At 49.9% G+C, this 23,596-nt stretch overlaps 1 protein-coding gene across 4 annotated transcripts in view; it reads left to right on the top strand.

Annotated features, from left to right (window-relative positions):
* Positions 1 to 1,011: 1,011 nt before the first annotated feature.
* Positions 1,012 to 23,596, top strand: part of acacb (acetyl-CoA carboxylase beta) — a 222,313-nt gene continuing 199,728 nt past the window's right edge. For 3 of the 4 annotated variants that reach the window (XM_072478628.1, XM_072478459.1, XM_072478550.1), the window contains exon 1: positions 1,016 to 1,708. The gene's annotated coding sequence lies outside the window, so the exon portion shown is untranslated. Of the gene's footprint in view, positions 1,709 to 23,596 lie in introns of all 4 variants that reach the window. The other variant, XR_011935459.1, reaches the window with a different exon arrangement.

Raw genomic sequence — 23,596 nt, 5'->3', positions numbered from 1 at the left:
GGAGACTTAATAGAGGCATACAAAATGATCAGGGGGTTGGATAGGGTGGACAGTGAGAGCCTTCTCCCGCGGATGGATATGGCTGGCACGAGGGGACATAACTTTAAACTGAGGGGTAATAGATATAGGACAGAGGTCAGAGGTAGGTTCTTTACGCAAAGAGTAGTGAGGCCGTGGAATGCCCTACCTGCTACAGTAGTGAACTCGCCAACATTGAGGGCATTTAAAAGTTTATTGGATAAACATATGGATGATAATGGCATAGTGTAGGTTAGATGGCTTTTGTTTCGGTGCAACATCGTGGGCCGAAGGGCCTGTACTGCGCTGTATTGTTCTATGTTCTATGTTCTATGTTCTAAGGAGATCTGAGTGCTCCTTAGCTGTAACGTCCTGGCAGTCACAGTCCCGCACTAGTGGGATCAGGGCCCTCCAGAAGTCCTCGTTTGACTCACCCAGTAGTTGAGTACGCGTTGCGAGCGCGTGTCTGACGAAGAGCGTATTCGTCTTCTGCTCATAACTCTCTTTGAGTCGAGTCATAGCATCAGTGTAATTGGGCGCATCTTGGATCAGCGGGAAGATTTTAGAGCTGAGTCTGGAGTACAAGATTTGAATCTTCTGGGCCTCTGGAACAGGGGTCGGCGCCGCGTTGATATACGCTTCAAAACAAGCTAGCCAGTGCTGAAAGTCCTTTCTGGCGTCGCTTGCATGTGGATCCAGCAGCAGTCGATCTGGTTTAATCCGGAGGTCCATCTTCTGAATCAGATACTAATTAATTGAGGCACGATCAATTTGGCTGGAGACGAAGCTGAATTCAAACTGAGGCTTTATTAGTATCTGAAGTGTGGCCTCCTACAGCAGCTGACGAAATGGCTGCGAGCTGAAGGCCACGCATATTTAAAACCCGGCTCCTGGGCGGAGCTAGCATGCAGGGGCGCAGGTGAACCTGTAGTGCAACCCTTAATATAGGAACACAGTGGTTTACCACAGTTGTAAAGTGCGTGGTTGTGAACAGTGCTATATCAATGCAAACCTGTTCCATAGTCAGCTGATCACATTTTCAATCTAGAGTTTCATGCTTGTTAACACAGGAAATTCCTCTTGAATACTGGGTCCGCCTTCAAGTGTAGCAATGTCCTTGTTTTATCACAATTTTGACTGTGGTTAGCTGACAACTGCTGTAAATCAGGCGAAGTTAAATTTGGCAACAGTGGGAATGGATCATGTTACTGCAGCTGGCTTGAACTATTTTCTCTTCAACATGATTCCTTAAAGATTCCTTTCCTGAAGTCGTAAGAAAGTGCCCTTTTTAATTGTTAGGAATTCAAGATATGTTCGTCGAGGGAAGTTGAAGGAAGTTGCTTCAATGAGCAAGAGCTTACAAAAGTCCTGTGTATATGTTTTTCAACCCGAATCTGCCGGAGTGAGTTTGGATACTGGAACTTGCAAAGCTAGTTGCAACCGTGGTCTCTGCTGCCGAGTTTATGAAAGCATTCTTACAAGGGGGTGGCAAGTTAAAAATCAGTTAGTATGTTGTTCTATCGTAACTGCCCTTTGGACTTGGTGCTGTGGGGGGCAGGAACTAATGAAGCTTCGTCCAAGGACTTCACTGAAAACAGAAATGAAATAGAGTCACAAGAGTTTTGCAGCACCCAAGAGGATTGGCAGGGAAAAACAATCTACCTTCTACATGGTTTCAACATCTGAGGAGGTGAGTAAATTTTTGTTAACATTCAAAAGATCACACGAGCTGACATTTCTGTGCAAAGCGTGTATTTTTCTGAGTTAAACGATTCATGTGGTCAATGCTGGACGGTTGCCAGTTTAGAATGTTGTAAACACTTTTTCATGTAATTCAATACTTTGCCTTTGTTTTAAACTGTTCCTTTGTGCGTTTGCCCCTTTGTGTTCTTGTTAATGTCTTTGAATAATGTCCATTAGAGGTTAATGTAGCCAAAGGTTTAAAAAGTGTAACGAAAAGCATACAATTTTGAATTGAACTCTTGATTAATACAATACGAAAAGTTGGCAACAGTGAACCTAACCCGTTGCTATTCGGGGACTTGGTGGGGCACAAATTAGCTGGTGTGTTTCCTTATGCGACAACAATGTCTGCACTTCAAAAGAGTAATGATTCATGACTAACAAACTGCTGTGGGACATCCTGAGGTCATGAAAGGCATTAAATAAACACATGCTATTTTTTTCCTTATCACCAATGTCTTGAGAGTAAAGGCACGACTTAGTGCGGACCTTCACCACACAGACTCAGAGTTTGTCTCTGATGTCCCCTATGACTGAATAGATTATCACTTATTATGCATCATGAAAAAGGTTGCCTGGGAATGCGCACCTCAAATCACTGAGTCAGTGCCCTTTGGAGATTGGGGAGACAGCAGGGAAGAGGGCTGTGTGGTGGGGGTGGGGGGATGAAATCTGATCCAGCTTTAAATGTTAAAAAAATATATATAGAGTTTCCCTGCCCTCTGTCCGACAAGAAGGCAAACTGGAGGAGGTTCGCACTCAGGCAGAGGCCGTTATTAATCCTGCCCAGAAGGTTCTTTTTAATAATAATAATCTTTATTAGTGTCACAAGTACATTAACACTGCAATGAAGTTACTGTGAAAATCCCCTAGTCACCACACCCCGGCGGCGCCTGTTCGGGTACACTGAGGGAGAATTCAGAATGTTCAATTTACCTAACAGCACGTCTTTCGGGACTTGTGGGAGGAAACCGGAGCACCAGGAGGAAACCCATGCAGACATAGGGAGAACATGCAGACTCTGCACAGACCCAAGCCGGGAATCGAACCTTGGACCCCGGAGCTGTTAAGCAACAGTGCTAACCACTCTGCTACCATCTCCGAATATGGATGACATATCGTAGTATTTATTGCTCAGCTTTGATTGCCCTCAGATCATAAGAACATAAGAACTAGGAGCAGGAGTAGGCCATCTGGCCCCTCGAGCCTGCTCCGCCATTCAATGAGATCATGGCTGATCTTTTGCGGACTCAGCTCCACTTTCCGGCCCGAACACCATAACCCTTAATCCCTTTATTCTTCAAAAAACTATCTATCTTTATCTTAAAAACATTTAATGAAGAAGCCTCTACTGCTTCACTGGGCAAGGAATTCCACAGATTCAAAACCCTTTGGGTGAAGAAGTCCCTCCTAAACTCAGTCTTAAATCTACTTCCCCTTATTTTGAGGCTGTGCCCCCTAGTTCTGCTTTCACCTGCCAGTGGAAACAACCTCCCCACATCGATCCTATCTATTCCCTTCATAATTTTATATGTTTCTAGAAGATCCCCCCCCCCACACCCCCACCGCATCCTTCTAAATTCCAACAAGTACAGTCCCAGTCTACTCAACCTCTCCATGTAATCCAACCCCCTCAACTCTGGGATTAACCTAGTGAATCTCCTCTGCACACCCTCCAGTACCAGTACGTCCTTTCTCAGGTAAGGAGACCAAAACTGAACACAATACTCCAGATGTGGCCTCACTAACACCTTATACAGTTGCAGCATAACCTCCCTAGTCTTAAACTCCATCCCTCTAGCAATGAAGGACAAAACTCCATTTGCCTTCTTAATCACCTGTTGCACCTGTAAACCAACATTTTGCAACTCGTGCACTAGGACACCCAGGTCCCTCTGCACACAGCATGTTTTAATATTTTATCATTTAAATAATAATCCCTTTTGCTGTTATTGCTACCAATAACCTCACATTTGTCAACATTATATTCCATTAAGTGGTGGTGAACTACCCTCTTGAACCGCTGCAGTCCATGTGGTGTAGGTCCGCAAGCAGAACCCAGACTTTCCTGTCGCTTGCCATTTCAACTCACCGTCCTGCCCTCATGTCCACATGTCCATCCTTGGCCTGCTGCAATGTTCCAATGAACCCAAGCACAAACTGGAGGACCAGCACTTCATCTTCCGATTAGTCACATTACAGCCTTCTGGACTTAACATTGAGTTCAACAACTTCAGTCTATGAACTCCCTCCTCCACCTTCACACCATTTTTATTTCCATCCATTTATTTTCATTTCTTCTATTGATCTGTTTTTCCCTCACCATTGTACCTCCTCCCCCCACACCACTTGGGCCACCTGCTCTCTGTTCCTAGTTGCCCTTTGACACACTGCTCACCTTTGTTCTGCCACTCACACATTCTAATCTCTTTATGTACCAGTAACAGCCCCTTCTTAGCCTTAATCATCCCCATTTATATCCCTTTGTCTTTTTGTCCACAATATCTCCACCTATTGCTCCATCGCCAGCTCCACCACCCCCTCCCCCCGCCCCCCAACAACAGTATAAATCTGACCCTCTTTCCAGTTCTCTCTAACCTTGACAAAGAGTCATCCAGACTCGAAACGTCCGCTCCCTTCTCTCTCCGCAGATGCTGTCAGACCTGCTGAGATTGTCCAGCATTTTCTGTTTTTGTTTCCAATTCCAGCATCCGCAGTAATTTGCATTGAATAAATGTCTATACTTGTACGCAGCTGTTGGCCCACAATGATGTTTATTTCTATTTGTTTATATGAATAAAAATGTGTTCTGGAATAACTTGCCATATTACTTTGAAAGAATCGCTGACTTTTTTTGAGAAGTAGAAAAGCAGATCCTCACGGAGTATGTCAGTACAGCAAAGGTTCACCAGTTCGTGAAAGTTTGAATTGACAAAATGACAGTGGCAGACAGGATAAGCTTATTTATCTGCAGTAGGTGGGGGATGAGGTAAAAAACTTAGAGGTGGAACATGCTCGTGAGAAATATGCAAATTCCATTTGAAATGTAAAAAATGTTTTTGGTTTAGACAAGTATGTGTGATTACCATGAGATTCCGATACCTTTTAAAAGGCTGTAACTTACTTGCCAACTTTGTTGAAAAGAATAGGGGTGGCACAGAGGTTAACACTACTGCCTCACAGCGCCAGAGATCCAGGTTCGATCCCCCCCTTGGGTGGCTATCTGTGTGGCGTTTGCACTTTCTCCCCATGTCTGTGTGGGTTTCCTCCGGGCCCTCTGATTTCCTCCCACAGTCCAAAGTTGTGCAGTTTATGTGGATTGACCTTGATAAATTGCCCCTTAGTGTCCGAAGGTTAGGTGGGATTACGGTGATAGGGCGGGGGATTGGGCCGAGGTAGGGTGCTCTTTGGAGGGCGGTGCTGGCTTGGTGGCCCAAATGGCCTACCTCTGCACTGTGGGCCTACCTCTGCACTGTGGGCCTACCTCTGCACTGTAGGGATTCTATGGTAAGAATGCTTTTGTGTAAACTTCTCTTCCGGTGAAAATGCGCATTTGTTTGTGTGGGCCTTTAACGTCTGGGCGGCAGGGTAGCAGAGTGGTTAGCACTGTTGCATCATAGCGCCAAGGACCCAGGTTTGATTCCCGGCTTGGGTCACTGTCTGTGTGGAGTCTGCACGTTCTCCCTGTGTCCACGTGGGTTCCCTCCGGGTGCTCCGGTTTCCTCCCACAAGTCCCGAAAGGCGTGCTGTTAGGTGAATTGGACATTCTGAATTCTCCCTCAGTGCACCCGAACAGGTGCCGGAGTGTGGCAACTAGGGTATTTTCACAGTAACTTCATTAATGTAAGCCTACTTGTGACAATAAAGATTATTATTATTTTACATTTTATTTTAAAGTCTATCTACACATGAGACAAATTGTGCCCAAAAGGTGCCATCCAGTTTGGGGTGAATGAAAGTGTTTTTTCGTCTGTCCTTTTTCTCTCGAAGGTTGTGCCTTATGTTCAGCTATCAAAGCCTGGCACTTTGCACTCATGTATGCCTGTTGCACATCAGCTTAGAACATAGATGTTGGCAGACGTAAGTGACCATGAGGAATAACACAGCTAAGCACAGATCTTTCTTTACATTTTTAGCAGGAGTCACTGGACAGTAATGAGTGGAACATTGGATTTAGAAAAACATTAATTCTGTACCCATCCCTCCACCAGATCATAGATCATAGAATTTACAGTGCAGAAGGAGGCCATTCAGCCCATTGAGTCTGCACTGGCCCTTGGAAAGAGCACCCTACCTATGCCCACACCTCCACCCTGTCCCCATAATCCAATAACCCCACCGAACCTTTTTGACACTAAGGGGAATTTAGCACAGCCAATCCACCTAACCTGCACATCTTTGGACTGTGGGAGCAAACCGGAGCACCCGGAGGAAACCCACGCAGACACAGGGAGAAAGTGCAGACTCCACACAGACAGTGACCCAAGCCAGGAATCGAACCTAGGACCCTGGAGCTGTGAAGCAATTGTGCTAATCACTGTGCTACCGCGCTGCCCGTAACGTTTAGTGAAGCTGAGATCCTTTGCCACTGCAGCTCAAGTTGGGATTGCAGTTAACTATGTGACCTAGTGTGTTCCTTTATAAAAAAGGAAAAGTCTATTTGTACGGTGCCTCATTAGAAAATGTCATGAAGCATTTCAGGTGCAAGAAATTGTTTTACATTGCACCGTCTGTTGGGAGGTAACAGCCATTTTGCACAAGATCCCACATAAAGTAATTGGAGGATTATCCAAATGTTCTGTTTTTTTGATTGAAAGAGGGAAGTTAGCCAGGATACGTGCTACAGAGATCATGCTCTGCATAAAGCCTTGCGACTTTGTCGAATCATAGAAGCTTCTTGCCTGTGCAGGTTCTGTGAAAGAACTACCCAATTTCACTTTTCCCATGGCCATGCAATTTTTATTTTTAAAAAAATATTTTTATTCTCCTTCTTTTTCACATTTTCTCCCACATTTACACCCATCAACAATAAACAATAATCAGCAAGATATGTCAATCCCCATAATAACAACGATCCCATCCGCCCACCAACCCCCAAACATCAGCCCACATGTTTACATACACAAATGACAAAAAGGAATCAGGGATTACCCGTAGTCACCCTTAATCTACACAGCCCCCCCCCCCCCCCAACTAATGTTCGATGTTATCCACTTCTTGAAAGTGCATAATAAATAGTGCCCATGACTTGTAGAACCCCTCCGAGCTTCCCCTCAGTTCGAACTTAACCTTCTCAAGGGTCAAGTATTCCAACACGCCAGGGCACTGGGTGGAGAGGCTGCTCTCCAGCCCAGCAGGATCCGCCTTCGGGCGATCAACAAGGCGAAGGCTATGATATCTGCCTCTGCTCCTGTTTCCAACCCTGGCTGGTCCGACACCCCGAATATGGCCTCCTGGGGACCCGGGTGTGGTGATACACCACTGTACTTCCCTACCATTGTACATAGTATATAATAGTTGTGCGTAACGTGGCCCTGTAATACTGTGTATTGTACTGTAACTCTGCAGAGGTTCGGTCACTGGTAGGTAACCCGACCTGGCCACGGAGAGCTCCGCCTTAGCCACTCCCCCGCGAGTTAGTATAAGAACCCTCTTCTGGGACAGGCCCCATTCTGTCTGGGGTCGTCTGTGTCGGGTAAGCCTCCCATGTAGTATATTAAAGCCTGAGTTAAAGTCTCACATGTCTTTGTGGTTCTTGACGCTTAGCGCATCACCGGGTCCAGTTTCAAACGCACCACCTCGGAAATTACCCTAAACACCTCCTTTCAGTACTCCCCTAGGTTTGGACAGGACCAAAACATATGAACGTGATTCGTGGCCCCCCCCCCCCCCCCCCCCCCCCCCCCCCCCCCCCCCCGCAGCGCTCACACACATCCTCTACTCCTTCAAAAAATCGTCTCATCCTCTCCCTCGTGAGGTGCGCTCTATATACCACCTTCAGCTGTATCAGCCCCAAACTCGCACATGTAGGTGGAGGCATTCACTCTCCGGAGCACCTCACACCAGATCCCCTCCTCTATAGCCTCTCCCAGCTCTTCCTCCCACTTTGCTTTGATCCCTTCCAGTGGTGCCTTATCCTCTTCCAGAATAGCTCCGTACACTGCTGACACTGCCCCCTTCTCCAGTCCCCTTGTCGTCAACACCTCCTCCAGCAATGTGGAGGCAGGTTCCTCTGGGAAGCTCTGTATCTCCTTCCTGGCAAAATCCCGAACCTGCATGTACCTAAACTCTTCTCCCTGCTCTAGCCCGTACTTCGCTTCCAGCTCCCTCAATCCTGCAAACCGACCCCGAAGAAACAAATCTTTTAGCGTCTTAATCCCCTTCTCTTCCCATTTCCGAAAACTTCCATCCCACCTCCCTGGCTCAAATCTGTGGTTCCCCCGAATCGGCATTTCCCTTGACCCTAAACCCAAAGTGTTGGCGAAACTGCCTCCAGATTTTCAATGAAGCTATTATTACCGGACTCCCTGAAAATTTCCCCGGAGCTATCGGGAGCGGCGCTGTTGCAAGTGCCTTCAGCCCCGACCCCCTACACAAACTCTCCTACATTCTGACCCACTGAGAATCAACCCCTCTGACCCAGCTCCGCACTTTCTCCACGTTTGCTGCCCAGTAGTAGTACAACAGGTTCGGGAGACCCAAACCCCCTGCCTGCCTTCCCCTCTGTAGCAGCACCTTTCTCACTCTGGCCACCTTCCCTCCCCATATGAATGAGGTAATCCTTCCCTCAATCTCCCTGAAAAAAGACTTTGGCAGGAAAATCGGTAGGCAACACATTCATTTTAACCGCCTGTACCCGACCTGCCAGTGACAGAGGAAGGCCATCCCACCTTGCCAGATCGGCTTTCACTCTCCCCACCAAACTACTGATGTTGTACCTGCGAAGCCTCCCCCACTCCCGGGCAACCTGCACCCCCAGATACCTAAAATGAGTCCCTGCTCTACGGAATGGCAGCCCCCCCACCCCTGCCTCCACCCCCGGCCGAGACACCACAAAGGACTCACTCTTGTCCAGGTTCAACTTGTACCCCGAGAAAGACCCAAATACCCGCAGTAGCTCCAATATTCCTCCTATCGACGCACTCGGCTCCGACACATACAGCAGCAAGTCGTCGGCATATAAGGGCACCCTATGCTCTATCCCCCCCCCCGCACTATTCCTTTCCATGCTCCCGAACTTCTTAATGCGATGGCCAACGGCTCAATCGCAAGTGCAAACAGCAGGGGGGACATAGGACATCCCTGTCTCGTCCCACGGTGGAGAGAAAAGTATCTCGAATTGATATTATTTGTGCGGACACTCGCCTTCGGTTCCTTATATAACAGCTTTACCCAGTTCATAAACCTTGGTCCAATCCCAAACCGCTCCAGCACTGTCATCAGGTACCCCCATTCTACCCGATCAAACGCCTTCTCGGCGTCCAATGCCACAACTACCTCTGTTTCCTTTCTTTCCGCCGGTGCCATAACAACGTTCAAAACCCTCCTAATGTTCGAAAACAGCTGCCTCCCTTTCACGAACCCCGTCTGATCCTCCCCTATCACCTTCGGAAGGCACTCCCCCAGCCTACCCGCCAGTACCTTCGCCAACACTTTTACGTCCACATTCAGAAGTGATATTGGCCGATACGACCCACACTCCGTCGGATCCTTATCTTTTTTTAGTAACAGGGAAATCGTGTCTGCCCCAAGGTTTGCGGCAACACCCCCTTCTCTATTGCCTCCTCAAACATCCCCACCATCAGGGGTGCCAACCTATCCTTAAATTCTTTATAATATTCCACCGGAAACCCATCCGGCCCTGCCACCTTCCCTGACTGCATCCTCCCAATGGCATCCTTTATCTCCTGCTCCACTATTGCTCCTTCTAATGTAGCCCTGTCCCCCTCCCCTAGCCTCGGGTACTCCAACCCATCCAGAAATTCCTGCATCTCACGGTCTCCCCGAGTGGCTCTGACTTGTACAACCTCTCATAAAACTCCTCACAAACCTTGTTAATCAGCACTGGTGCCACCACCAACTTCCCTGCCCTATCCTTCACCTGAAGAATTTCCTTTGCCGCTGCCTCCCTCCGGAGCTGACCCCGCCTTATCTCCATGTTCATAAACTGCACCCCTTGCTCGTCTCAGTTGGCACACCGCCTTCCTGGTGGACAGTCAGTCGAAGCTCGCCTGTAGTTCCTTCCTCTTTTCCAGCTTCGCCGGGTCCCCATCCTCTGCATACCTCCTATCTACCTACATCTATTACCCTCTGCCGCTCCAACCTCTCCTCTTTATCCACCCTGGCCTTAAACAAAATTACCTCACCTCTCACCACCGCCTTTAGAGCCTCCCAGACGGCTGCCTTCAACACCTCACCCGTACAATTGAAACCTACATATTCCTTAATTACCTTTTCAATTTTCTCACAGAACACTTGGTTCCCCAAAAGCCCCACATCCAGTTTCCACCCCGGTCTCTGCGCTGCCCCCTTCTCCAGCACCATATCCACCCAATGTGGAGCGTGATCTGACACAGCAATTGCAGAGTATTCCGACCCCTTGACTCCAGCCAGCAAAGCCTTCCCCACCACAAAAAAGTCGATCCGCGAGTATACCTTATGGACCGCTGAGAAAAACGAATACTCCCGTTCCCTTGGGTGCAGGAACCTCCAAGGGTCCACCCCTCCCATTTCCACCATTAGCCCAGCCAGCTCCTTCGCCCCCCCTGATGGGACCAGCGAGCGCGGCCGTGATCTGTCCAACCTTGGCTCCTGCACCAAGTTCCAGTCCCCCCCCCACAATCAGCTCGTGTCCAAGTCGGGGATAGCCCCAAACACCTTCCTCGCGAATTCCACATCGTCCCAATTGGGGCCGTATACACTTAACAGCGCTACTAATCTCCCCTCCAGCGCCCCTGCCACAATCACATATCTACCCCCCTGATCTGCCACCACCTTCTCCATCTGGAAGCGTACCCTTTTGTTGACCAGCACCGCTACCCCTCGAGCCCTTCCATCAAATCCGGAGTGAAACACTTGGCTAACCCAGCCCTTTTTAAGTCTCACTTGGTCCTTCACCCTCAAGTGAGTCTCCTGCAGCATTGCTACATCGGCTTTCAAACTTTTAAGATGTGCAAGCACCCTTGACCGGACCTCCTAGCCCTCTCACGTTCCACGTGATTATCCTTACTGGGGGTCTCTCACCCCCCCCCCCACCTTTCTTATCCACCATCATCATACCCCCGGGCCCTGCCCCATAAGCCTGACCCGCCCCTGTCCATTGTTAACATCGAACCCCTTCCCCCCTCCCAAGAACCCCCCTTACAAAAACATCCGCCAACATCCATCCCTCCACCCCCTCTTGCTCGTCTCGTAGGCCCATTGAAGCCTGCTATCCAGGCTCCAACGTCCGCAGTCCTCCTCTCACCTCACCCCCGTTCACTAACTGACTTTAGTTAGCTAGCGCGGGTGGCTCCCCCCGTCAAGACCACTCGCCCCCTTCCGCCCAGTCCCAGAGAAAGAAACACCAAAACAAACCCAACAATCCAACCCCTACAATTCACTAACATAACATTTAACCGTCGCAACACAGAACGCCATTAACTTGAACTCTGTAACAATGCAAAGAGAAGTAAATTTCAATACAAATCAGTAAAAAGAAAGTTGTAACATTTGTACATTTTCCAGCCGCTCAAACACAGTCCACAGTCTCTCTTCCAGTTCCGCTCTTCACGTCTGTCCCAAGCCTTCTGCCCTCACGAACGCCTCAGCCGCCTCCGCTGTCTCAAAATAAAAGTCTTTGGCGTTATATGTTACTCTCAACTTCGCCGGGTACACCACACCAAATCGCACCCCCTTCTTGTACAAAGCCGCCTTCACCCGCCCAAACGCCGCTCGTCTTTTTGCCAACTCCACCGTCCAGTCCTGGTAGATCCGAACCGCAGTACCATCCCACAGCACCTCACGCTCCTGCTTCGCCCAGCTTAATACTTTCTCCTTCATGCAAAACTTATGGAAGCAGATAATTACTGCCCTTGGCGGCTCGTTCACTTTGGGCTTTGGCCTTAATGACCGATGAGCTCGGTCTAGCTCGTACAGGGTGGGGCTTTCACCCTCCCCCATCAGCTCCGCCAACCTCTTAGCAAAGTATTGCATTGGCCTTGGGCCCTCTGTCCCTTCGGGCAAGCCCACAATTCTCAAATTGTGCCGCCTTGAGCGGTTTTCCAAGTCTTCCAGCTTTGCTCGGAGTCCTCTGTTAACCTCCACCACCCTCCGCAGCTCGTCCCCCATCAAGGTGACCTGGTCGCTGTGTTGTGTCACGGCCTACTTCACCTCCTTCATCTTCTCGCCCTGCTCTCTCACCTCGGCCGATACTTTTGCCACCTCCACCCTCATAGAGCCGATTGCCTCCTCCACCAATGACCTCAACACGACCGCCATCTCTTTCCTCAGGACCTCCATGTGCCTCACCAAATGGTGTTCCAGCTCCACCACCATCACCTCGGTCATCTTCTCCACCTTAAGTAGTGCGGCCCCACCTTGCAGTTTGGCTTCCGCCATCCTGTCAACACTTTTGCTCGTCTTCTCCTTTCTTCGACGCTGCTTTTCGCATCCTTTAGCGGCTTATTGTTTTTTATCTTCTTTCCTTTCTCCTCTCTCCCCCTTCACCCTCCTGCCCTTCATCAATCTGACATTCTTCTTTTTTGAAAAAAAAAACTTTTACCAAACTTCCTTAAATCTTTTTTTCTTTCTCCTCTGCATTCACCTGGGACCAGGCTTCAACCTTCTTTCTTCTTCCTAGGTGGGAGCCATCCGACGTGGAGCACCCTCCCTACATGATGCCCTGGCCTCGGGCCTGCCGCCTCGGCCTCCTCGTAGCTCCGCCCCCGCTGCTCTGACCTGCCGGGCCCGGCGCCTCAGCCCCCGCCGCCCGACACCCGCGCGGGGTTCTTCGCCGGTTTGTAAATCGGCCCCGCTGGCTGCTCGTGGCGGCCCCAAAGGCCGACGATAGCTGGCGGGGCGGAAATCAGTCCGGCGCGGGCCTAGCCCCTCAAGGTGAAGGCTCGGCCCCTCAAGATGCGGAGGATTCCGCACCTTTGGGGCGTCGTGATGCCGGACTGATTCGCGACGTTTTTGGCGCCGGTCGGCGGACATTGCGCCGATTGCGGAGAATCCCGCCCCAGTATCGGGATTTCCGATTGGAGAATGGAGCGTCGTGGGAAAAACGTGCAATGCTCCCGATTCCCCGCCGGCGGACTCAGAGTGCTACCTCCGCGCGCCGGCAAATCACCGATTCCCATCCATTTCCATTTGCTTAACGGGCTGGAAGTCCGATTCACCACGCACCCCCGCACCCCTTGCTCCCTATTATATAGCTGACCCCCACAGCGGGAAATAATCCTCCAGGTGGGCTTTGGCGTAAATTTGCACAAGGGCGGCCCTGATGTGGTGGACCCTGAGGTGGGTCAAGGGGGTCAGTGGCTAACTGAGGTGCCCTTCTCCCCAAAATGCAAACCCCACCCCCCTAATGACAAGTAGGGGCATCCTCCTGTCATCCTTCACCCCTGTCCCAATCAGAAATCCCAGCAGTTATGGCAACATCAATGAAGAGGAAAACCAAATTAATGATTTGACTCCAAAGTCTCCAAAAAAGAACCATATTGGACTTGAACCATTAATTCTGCTTCTCTATCTCCGCAGGTGCTGCCAGACCTGAGCTTTATCTGTTTTTATTTGGGGCCTGATGTCTGTTGTTATTGTTCTTACTGTTTATAACCTGCCTGAGTTTCATGCCATCAGGAAAATTGTGCCCTGTGTACCAAAGTTCAGGTTTTTTAATCTTGTTGTTGTCATCCTGCTTCTCTGATATCAAGATGCCTGGAGGAGCTGCAATTTTTCCCTTCAAATTATTAGGAAAACCAAATCAACTGTCTTTGGCCTCTCCCACAAACTGTGTTCCTTGTCACTGATATCAGCCACATGCAGATCCAATGTCACACATTCAGCTGTTAACAACATTGGCATTCCTATTCAGCCCTAATATTTTCCAGAAAATAAACAAGACCCAGCTTCATCAACTTTGACTACAAGTGTGGGCAGATGCTGAAGTTCGGTACTATGTGACAAATTACTCTCATTGTGGTGTTCTTTGTGGTTCAGGTCCTAGGATGGGTGGCGTAGTGTTCACAAAGACCACAACTAGCTTTTGTATTAAACACAGCTAAAGATTTATTTACACTACTTAATTGAATTCGACCTCTTACTTCTATATAATAAACAATTGACAATAAATATACAATCTACACTCATCTACCACTAATCTCTACATTAATACAATAACTATGATCTTCTCTCACTCACACTAGCTTTCCTACCAGTCTTTCTTCTGGCCTTCTCCTCAACAGGCTTAGCATCGATGCTTCATATAGTTCTGCATCTAGATCCCTCTAGTGGTTGATTTGGACATAACATTAACCCTTACAGTTCTGTATATTTCTCATAATATCACACTCATCTTGACTCTTCAATGATTCTCCAGCAGCTTTGAGTCAGGATCATAATGGAATAATCACAATTTTCTTGCTTAGGTGCAGCTGCAACAGCATTCAGAAAGCTCAACACCATCGAGGATGCAGCAGGCTGCTTAATCGGCACCCCGCTACTTAATTAAATATCCGCCCTCTCTGCTGCCCAGCATACTAGCTGCAGTATGCAATACCCAAGGATGCAGAGTACCAACTCACCAGGTTTATCTGGACAGACCTTCTTTCCTCTTGACCGTTTACCACCAAGAGCAACAAACTCACAAAATAATGTTACCTGCAATTACCCCTCCACGCTATCCTGCCTTGAACAAATGCTGCTGTTCCTTCATGGCCACGAGGCCAAAATCCTGAAATTCCCTCAGAATGTTATGGGACCACCATCATTGCAAGGACTACAGTTTAAAGAGAAGGTCCACCACCACCCCATGTCAGTTAGGAATAGACAATAAATGCAGCCTTGGGGTTATCACCCACATCCCAAGAACAACTAAAAATGAATGATAGATTTTGCTTCAGCTTTACTGCCTATTCTGTGTTGTAGGCCTGACTGTAAGGGCAAGGAAACCTTCCAGATCTCTGAATATTGAAGTCTCATCAAAGCACCGGCACACACAAGGCAGAAGAGAGCTTTAGGCTGAAGGTTTCTACCAATTCCCATAATAAAATGGAAGTACAGTTCGCCCTGAATAAGCTTGTTCTATTTCTCCTGTCTAATGACTGAATTGCAATACCTCCCTGTATATGGGATCTTGGGCTTCACAAACCAAGGTATTGAGTACAAAATTAGAAGTCACGCTGAACCGACATAAAACTCTGTTTAGGTCACAACCAGGGGGCGCGAGTTTCCGAAATGGAGACTAAGTGGTCGCGCCGTCGTGAACACCGTCGCGTTTCACGACGGCGCGAAACGGGCGCGGGGACTACCAGCACGGCGCTGGAGCGGTTCACGCCGCTCCAGCCTCCCTACCCGCGCATGCGCAGTTGGGCCACGCCAACCCGCGCAAGCGCGGGGGCCTTCTTCAGCACACCGGCCCCGACGCATCATGGCGTGGGGGTTCAGGGGCCGGCCCGCAACAAAGTAGGCCCGGGGGGGAGAGGCCGGCCCGCCAATCGGTGGGCCCCGATCACGGGCCAGACCCCATCGGAGGCCCCCCGGGGACTGAGCCCCCCTAACCCCCCCCCCCCATATTAGACGTCTTGGTTGCTGTGAAATGAAGAGTCTAAAGTTCTTTTTCCTTTTCACCAAACACCATTTATTTCACTTCCACAGCCTCTGCACAAAACTCTTAACAACACACCACCTGACAGAGGCCACCTGAAGCCCCTTTACATATCAGTGTCAATTAATGGATACTTAACATAAATGAGACAACGAATTGCAATGTCTCTTAACCCATTACTTAACACCACAGGCCGCCCCCCGACCCTTCACGCAAAGTTCCCGCCGGCAGCGACCAGGGGGGAACGGCACTGGTGGGACTCTGCTTCTTCCGCTCGGCCCATCCGGGCCGGAGAATCGGCGGCCCCACCGCGTTCGTCGCCGGCATCGGGGCGTCGTGGCGCGGTTGCGGCAATTCTCCGACCCGGCGCGGGGCTGGGAGAATCGCGCCCAGGGTATTTTATTCTGTTCTAGTTGCCACATTATAGAAAGGATTGTTCTCTTTGGAGCGAGGGAGATTTAATAGAGGCGTAAAAGATAATAACAGGGTTGGATAAGGTAGGTAAGGGAAAGCTGTCCTGTTACGTTGCAAGGATTAGGGGACATGGATGCAAGGTTTTATTTATTTATTAAAAATATTTGTATTCATTGTTCAAATTTTATGCATAAACAATAACACAAAACGGTAAGCAACCCCCCACCACCCCCAACCCCGTGGGACACGACTCCCACCCTCATGACCTAACAACCAACGGTGACCAGCTCTTTAAAATACAGAATAAATGGTTCTGCGATCTCTGGTAGAACCCCTCAATTACGCCCTCACAGTGTACTTGATTTTCTCAAAATATAAAAATTCGAGCAATCAGTAAGGCGAAGGCCAAGCCATCTGCCCCACCGTAGTCTGCAGCTCTGACAGGTCCGATGCCCCAAATATGGCCCCTAAGGAACAGGACTTCAGTTCAATTTGTAGAATTGCCGACATAGTGCTAAAGGAGGAGATCCAGAACCCTATTAGCTGAGGACACAAGCAGAACATGCGCATATGATTAGATGGCCCCCTCCAATACCGCTCACACTTATCCTCCACCCCCACAAATAACCTCATCCTGGATTTGCTCAAATGGCCCCTTCAACTGGATCAACCCTAACCTCTCACATGATGACGTTGCATTCACTCTATGCAGAGCCTTGCATCACACCTCTATCCTCCATCTTCAAGCCAGCGCCTCCTCCCACTTAACCTTCATCCCCTCCACCGCCATAATCCTGCCATAAATCCTTGATGTGCTCCCCTCCTCTGTCCCTGCCAACAACAAAACCGTCTCCAACAACGAGGAAGGAGACACCACAGGGAATGTCAGAAAGACCTTTATTTTGCGAAGTTGCGAACCTGTAGGTACCTAAAACCATCTGGCTGTGAAAGGGATGCAAGGTTTTAGGCAAGTGGTACTGTGAGGAAAAGCTCTTTTTAGGCAGCAAGTGGGAATGATCGGGCACACTCTGCTGACGAGGATGGTGGAAGCGGACACAATGATTCCAAAATGAACTTGGATGGGCATTTGACAGAAATTAACCTACCTAGAAACATAGAAAACTTAGTGAATGGAAAGTATTCTTCCTGGAGGTCGGTGACCAGTGGTGTCCCGCAGGGATCTGTTCTGGGACCTCTGCTCTTTGTGGTTTTTATAAATGACTTGGATGAGGAAGTGGAAAGGTGGGTTATTAAGTTTGCCGGTAACACGAAGGTTGGGGGAATTGGAGATAGTGTTGAGGGTTGTTGCAACTTACAATAGGACATTGACAGGATGCAGAGCTGAGCTGAGAAGTGGCAGGTGGAGCTCAACCAGGATAAATGTGAAGTGATTAATTTTGGAAGGTCGAATATCAATGCGGAATACAGGGTAAAAGGCAGGATTCTTGGAAGTGTGGAGGAACAGAGGGATCTTGGGGTCCACATACATAGATCCCTCAAAGTTGCCACCCAGGTTGATTGGGTTGTTAAGAAGGTATATGGTGTGTTGGCTTTCATTAACAGGGGGGTTGAGAGAGCCACGAGGTTTTGCTGCAGCTTTATAAAACCCTAGTTAGACCACACTTGGAATGTTGTGTCCAGTTCTGGTCGCTTCATTATAGGAAGGATGTGGATGCTTTGGCGAGGGTACAGAGGAGATTTACCAGGATGCTGCCTGGATTGGAGGGCACGTCTTATGAAGAAAGGTTGAGGGAGCTAGGGCTTTTCTCACTGGAGCGAAGAAGGAAGAGAGGTGACTTGATAGAGGTGTACAAGGTGATGAGAGGCATGGATAGAGTGGATAGCCAGAGACTTTTCCCAGGGCAGAAATGGCTATCACGAGGGGACATAATTTTAAGGTGATTGGAGGAAGGATAGGGGAGATGTCAGAGGTCAGTTCTTTACACAGAGAGTGGTGGGTGTGTGGAACGCACTGCCAGCAGAGGTGGTGGAGTCAGAGTCATTAGGGACATTTAAGCAACTCTTGGACAGGCACATGGACAGCAGTAAATTGAAGTGGTCTAGGTTAGGTTGATCTTAGATTAGGATAAGTGGTCAGCACAACATCTAGACCCGAAGAACCTGTACTGTGCTGTACTGTTCTATGTTCTAAAATAGGAGAAGGAGACCATTTGAGCCTGCTCCGCCATTCATTATGATCATGGCTGATCAAACAACTCAATCGCCTAACCCTGCCTTCCCCGCCAAATCCTTTGACCCCCTTTGCCCCAAGTGCTATATCTAACTGCTTCTTGAAAACATGAAGGCCAGGATTCTACATTTGGGAGACTGTTCTCCCGCTGGAGTTGCATTGCACTAGTTTTACAATCCCGGCGCCAATCCTGATTTTGTCGCGACGCCCGATTCTCCGTCCAATCGGGGTACGTTTTCTGGGCATCCGGGGATGAAGAAACCCGCCCACAATGTTTTGGCTTCAAACATTTCCTGTGGTAATGAATCCCACAGGCTCGCCACTCTCTGGATGAAGATATTTCTCCTCATCTCCGGCCGTAGTGGGTTGGATCTCGAGCAACGATGAGTCAGAGTATAGGAGAGAGATAGAGGGCGGGATTGTTCCGAATCCGAGGGATGGCCTGACGCCAGCGTAAAAAACGTAAAAATTCTCCGCACTTCCGGGGGCTAGGCCGGCGCCTAGCTTCACCCGATGTCTATGTATTTACATTGTGTATGTCCTATGTTTTTTATGTATGGAACGATCTGCCTGGACTGAATGCAGAATAATACTTTTCACTGTACCTTGGCACATGTGACAATAAATGTAAATCCAAATCTCTGTCCTAAATGCTCTACCCGTATCCTCAAACTGTGATCTCTGGTTCTGGCCACACCCACCATCAGGAACATTCTTCTTGTTGAACTCAAAAAGGAGATGAAGAAGGAGCTGTTGGCCCCGATATTACAAGCGATTGAGGGGCTAAAGGAGGAGCAAAAGACCCAGGAACAGGAGCTTCGGGTCGTGAAGGCAAAGGCTGCTGAGAATGAGGACGACATACAGGGCCTGGTGGTGAAAACGGAGATCCACGAGGCACAACACAAAAGATGTGTGGAAAGGCTGGAGGTGCTGGAGAACAATGCGAGGAGGAAGAACTGAAGGATTCTTGGTCTTCCCGAAGGTGCAGAGGGGGCGGACGTCGGGGCATATGTGAGCACGATGCTGCATTCGTTAATGGGATTGGAGGCCCCGACGGGACCGCTGGAGGTGGAGGGAGCCTATCGAGTTATGACGCGAAGACCGAGGGCTGGAGAAATTCCTCGAGCAATAGTTGTGAGATTTCTCCGATACAAGGACAGAGAGATGGTCCTCAGATGGGCCAAGAAAACTCGGAACAGTAGGTGGGAGAATGCGGTGATCCGCGTGTATCAGGATTGGAGTGCGGAGGTGGCGAGAAGGAGGGCAAGCTTTAATCGGGCCAAGGCGGTGTTGCATAAAAGGAAGGTCAAATTCGGAATGTTGCAGCCGGCGAGACTGTGGGTCACACATCTAGGGAAACACCACTATTTCGAAACGGCAGACGAAGCGTGGACATTTATTGTCGAGGAGAAGCTGGAGTGAGCGGGCCAGAAGAAAAAGAACGTTTGGGACAAAAGTGGGGGGGTGAATTTGTGGGATGAAGGGGGGAAAAGGGGGGAAGAGAAGACTTCCCAGATTGTTAAACCTGCGACCCTGTAACTTCTCTCTCTTCCCCATGTCGTGGGGGAGGGGGTGAGAGAGGGTGAGGAGCTGTGGGCGCAGGCCATTGGGGGTGGGGCAAAAAGGGAAGCGCGGGCTTTGTTCCCGCGCTATGGTAATCACGGCGGGAACAGGGAAGCAGGAAGGAGGGGGCCTCGCACAGTGTGAGCCGAGGTCACGGGGGGAAGCCGAGGTCGGCCAGAGTTTGCTGACTTCTGGGAGTAACATGGGGGGTGCAATTACGCTAGCTTGGGATCTAGCGGGGGGGGGGGTTAACTGGGTTGCTGCTGCTGGGGAGAAGGGGGAGCTGGTATGGGAGGGGGGGGGGTCGGGGCGGGGGGGCGCCGCCTGGGGGGGATACAGCTACGTGGGAACCGGGTGAGGAGCTGGATTGAAAAAGGAAATGGCTAGTCGTCAAGGGGGGAGGGGGGGGGGGGGGGGGGGGGGGGGGGGGGGGGTAAAGAGCCCCCCAACCCGGTTGATCACGTGGAATGTGAGAGGGCTGAACGGGCCGATTAAGAGGGCACGGGTACTCGCACACCTAAAGAAACTTAAGGCAGATGTGGTTATGCTTCAGGAGACGCATCTGAAGCTGACAGACCAGGTTAGACTTCGCAAAGGATGGGTGGGGCAGGTGTTTCATTCGGGGCTAGATGCAAAAAACAGGGGGGTGGCCATACTAGTGGGGAAGCGGGTAATGTTTGAGGCAAAGACTATAGTGGCAGATAGTGGGGGCAGATACGTGATGGTGAGTGGCAAACTGCAAGGGGAGGCGGTGGTATTGGTGAACGTGTATGCCCCGAACTGGGATGATGCCAATTTTATGAGGCGTATGTTAGGACGCATCCCGGACCTAGAGGCGGGAAAGTTGGTAATGGGTGGAGACTTTAATACGGTGCTGGACCCAGGGCTGGACAGATCGAGGTCCAGGACCGGAAGGAGGCCGGCTGCAGCTAGGGTGCTTAAGGATTTTATGGTGCAGATGGGAGGAGTAGATCCCTGGAGATTTAGTAGACCTAGGAGTAAGGAGTTTTCGTTTTTCTCCTATGTACATAAAGTATTTTCACGAATAGATTTTTTTGTTTTGGGAAGGGCACTGATCCCAAAGGTGACGGGGACGGAGTACACGGCTATAGCCATCTCGGATCATGCTACACACTGGGTGGACCTGGAGATAGGGGAAGAAAAACAACAGCTTCCACCCTGGAGAATGGACATGGGATTATTGGCAGATGAGGGGGTGTGTTTAAGGGTGAGGGGGTGTATTGAAAGGTACTTGGAAATTAATGATAATGGGGAGGTACAGGTGGGAGTGGTCTGGGAGGCACTGAAGGCAGTGGTTAGAGGGGAGCTGATATCTATTAGGGCACATAAAGGAAAGCAGGAGGGTAGGGAAAGGGAGCGGTTGTTGAATGAACTGCTGAGGGTGGACAGACAATACGCGGAGGCACCGGAGGAGGGACTATACAGGGAAAGGCAAAGGCTACATATAGAGTTTGACTTGTTGACTACGAGTAAAGCAGAGGCACAATGGAGGAAGGCACAGGGTGTACAGTACGAATATGGGGAGAAGGCGAGTAGGTTGTTGGCCCACCAACTGAGGAAAAGGGGAGCAGCGAGGGAGATAGGGGGGGGTGAGAGATGATGAGGGGGAGATGGAGCGGGGAGCGGAGAGAGTGAATGGAGTGTTCAAGGCATTTTATGAAAGATTATATGAAGCGCAGCCCCCGGACGGGAAGGAGAGAAAGATGTGCTTTCTGGATCAGCTGGAATTTCCTAAGGTGGAGGAACAGGAGAGAGTGAGGCTGGGAGCACAGATTGAGACGGAGGAAGTAGTGAAAGGGATTGGAACCATGCAGGCGGGGAAGGCCCCGGGACCAGACGGATTCCCAGTTGAATTCTATAAGAAATATTTGGACTTGCTGGCCCCGCTACTGATGAGAACCTTTAATGAGGCGAGGGCAAGGGGGCAACTGCCCCCGACTATGTCAGAGGCAATGATATCGCTCCTCCTAAAGAAGGAAAAAGACCCGCTGCAATGCGGGTCATACAGGCCTATTTCCCTCCTGAATGTGGATGCTAAGATCCTGGCCAAGGTAATGGCAATGAGGATAGAGGATTGTGTCCCTGGGGTGGTCCATGAGGACCAAACTGGGTTTGTGAAGGGGAGACAGCTAAATACAAATATACGGAGGCTGCTAGGGGTAATGATGATGCCCCCACCAGAGGGGGAAGCGGAGATAGTGGTGGCGATGGATGCCGAGAAAGCATTTGATAGAGTGGAGTGGGATTATTTGTGGGAGGTGTTGAGGAGATTTGGCTTTGGGGACGGGTATATCAGGTGGGTACAGTTGCTGTATAGGGCCCCGATGGCGAGCGTGGTCACGAATGGACGGGGGTCTGACTATTTTCGGCTCCATAGAGGGACAAGGCAGGGATGTCCTCTGTCCCCGTTATTGTTTGCACTGGCGATTGAACCCCTGGCCATGGCACTGAGGGGTTCCAAGAAGTGGAGGGGAATACTTAGGGAGGGAGAAGAACACCGGGTATCTCTATATGCGGACGATTTATTGCTATATGTGGCGGACCCGGCGGAGGGGATGCCAGAGATAATGCGGATACTTGGGGAGTTTGGGGATTTTTCAGGGTATAAACTGAACATGGGGAAAAGTGAGTTATTTGTGGTGCACCCGGGGGAGCAGAGCAGAGAGATAGAGGATTTACCGTTGAGGAAGGTAACAAGGGACTTCCAGTACCTGGGGATCCAGATAGCCAAGAATTGGGGTACATTACATAGGCTTAATTTAACACGGTTGGTGGAACAGATGGAGCAGGATTTCAAGAGATGGGACATGGTGTCCTTGTCATTGGCAGGTAGGGTGCAGGCGGTTAAAATGGTGGTCCTCCCGAGATTCCTTTTTGTGTTCCAGTGCCTCCCGGTGGTGATCACGAAGGCTTTTTTCAAAAGAATTGAGAAGAGCATTATGAGTTTTGTGTGGGCTGGGAAGACCCCGAGAGTGAGGCGGGGATTCTTGCAGCGTAGTAGGGACGGGGGGGGGGGGGCGGGGGCTGGCACTACCGAGCCTAAGTGAGTACTACTGGGCCGCCAATGTTTCAATGGTGTGTAAGTGGATGGGAGAAGGGGAGGGAGCGGCGTGGAAGAGAATGGAGAGGGCGTCCTGCAAGGGGACTAGCCTGCAAGCAATGGTGATGGCGCCGTTGCCGTTCTCACCAAAGAAATACACCACAAGCCCGGTGGTGGTGGCTACATTGAAAATTTGGGGGCAGTGGAGACGGCATAGGGGAGGAACGGGAGCTTTGGTGCGGTCCCCGATAAGAAACAATCATAGGTTCGTTCCGGGGAGAATGGATGGGGGATTTGTAGCATGGCAAAGAGCTGGGGTAGTACAATTAAGAGATCTATTTGTAGATGGGACGTTTGCGAGTTTGGGAGCACTGACGGAGAAATATGGGTTGCCCCAAGGGAATGCATTTCGGTATATGCAATTGAGGGCTTTTGCGAGGCAACAGGTGAGGGAATTCCCGCAGCTCCCGACGCAGGAGGTGCAGGATAGAGTGATCTCAGAGACATGGGTGGGGGACGGTAAGATAGCGGACATATACAGGGAGATGAGGGACGAGGGGGAGATCATAGCAGATGAGCTGAAAGGGAAGTGGGAAGAAGAACTGGGGGAGGAGATTGAGGAGGGGCTGTGGGCTGATGCCCTAAGTAGGGTAAACTCATCGTCCTCGTGTGCCAGGCTAAGCCTGATACAATTTAAGGTGCTACACAGGGCGCATATGACTGGAGCACGGCTTAGTAAATTTTTTGGGGTAGAGGATAGGTGTGCGAGATGCTCGAGAGGCCCAGCGAATCACACCCACAT

The sequence above is a fragment of the Scyliorhinus torazame genome, chromosome 1, assembly GCF_047496885.1.
Source record: "Scyliorhinus torazame isolate Kashiwa2021f chromosome 1, sScyTor2.1, whole genome shotgun sequence".
NCBI classification, from domain to species: Eukaryota; Metazoa; Chordata; class Chondrichthyes; order Carcharhiniformes; family Scyliorhinidae; genus Scyliorhinus; species Scyliorhinus torazame.
The sequence above is the reverse complement of the archived record's forward strand: the minus strand, read 5'-3'. Positions and strand labels throughout refer to the sequence as shown.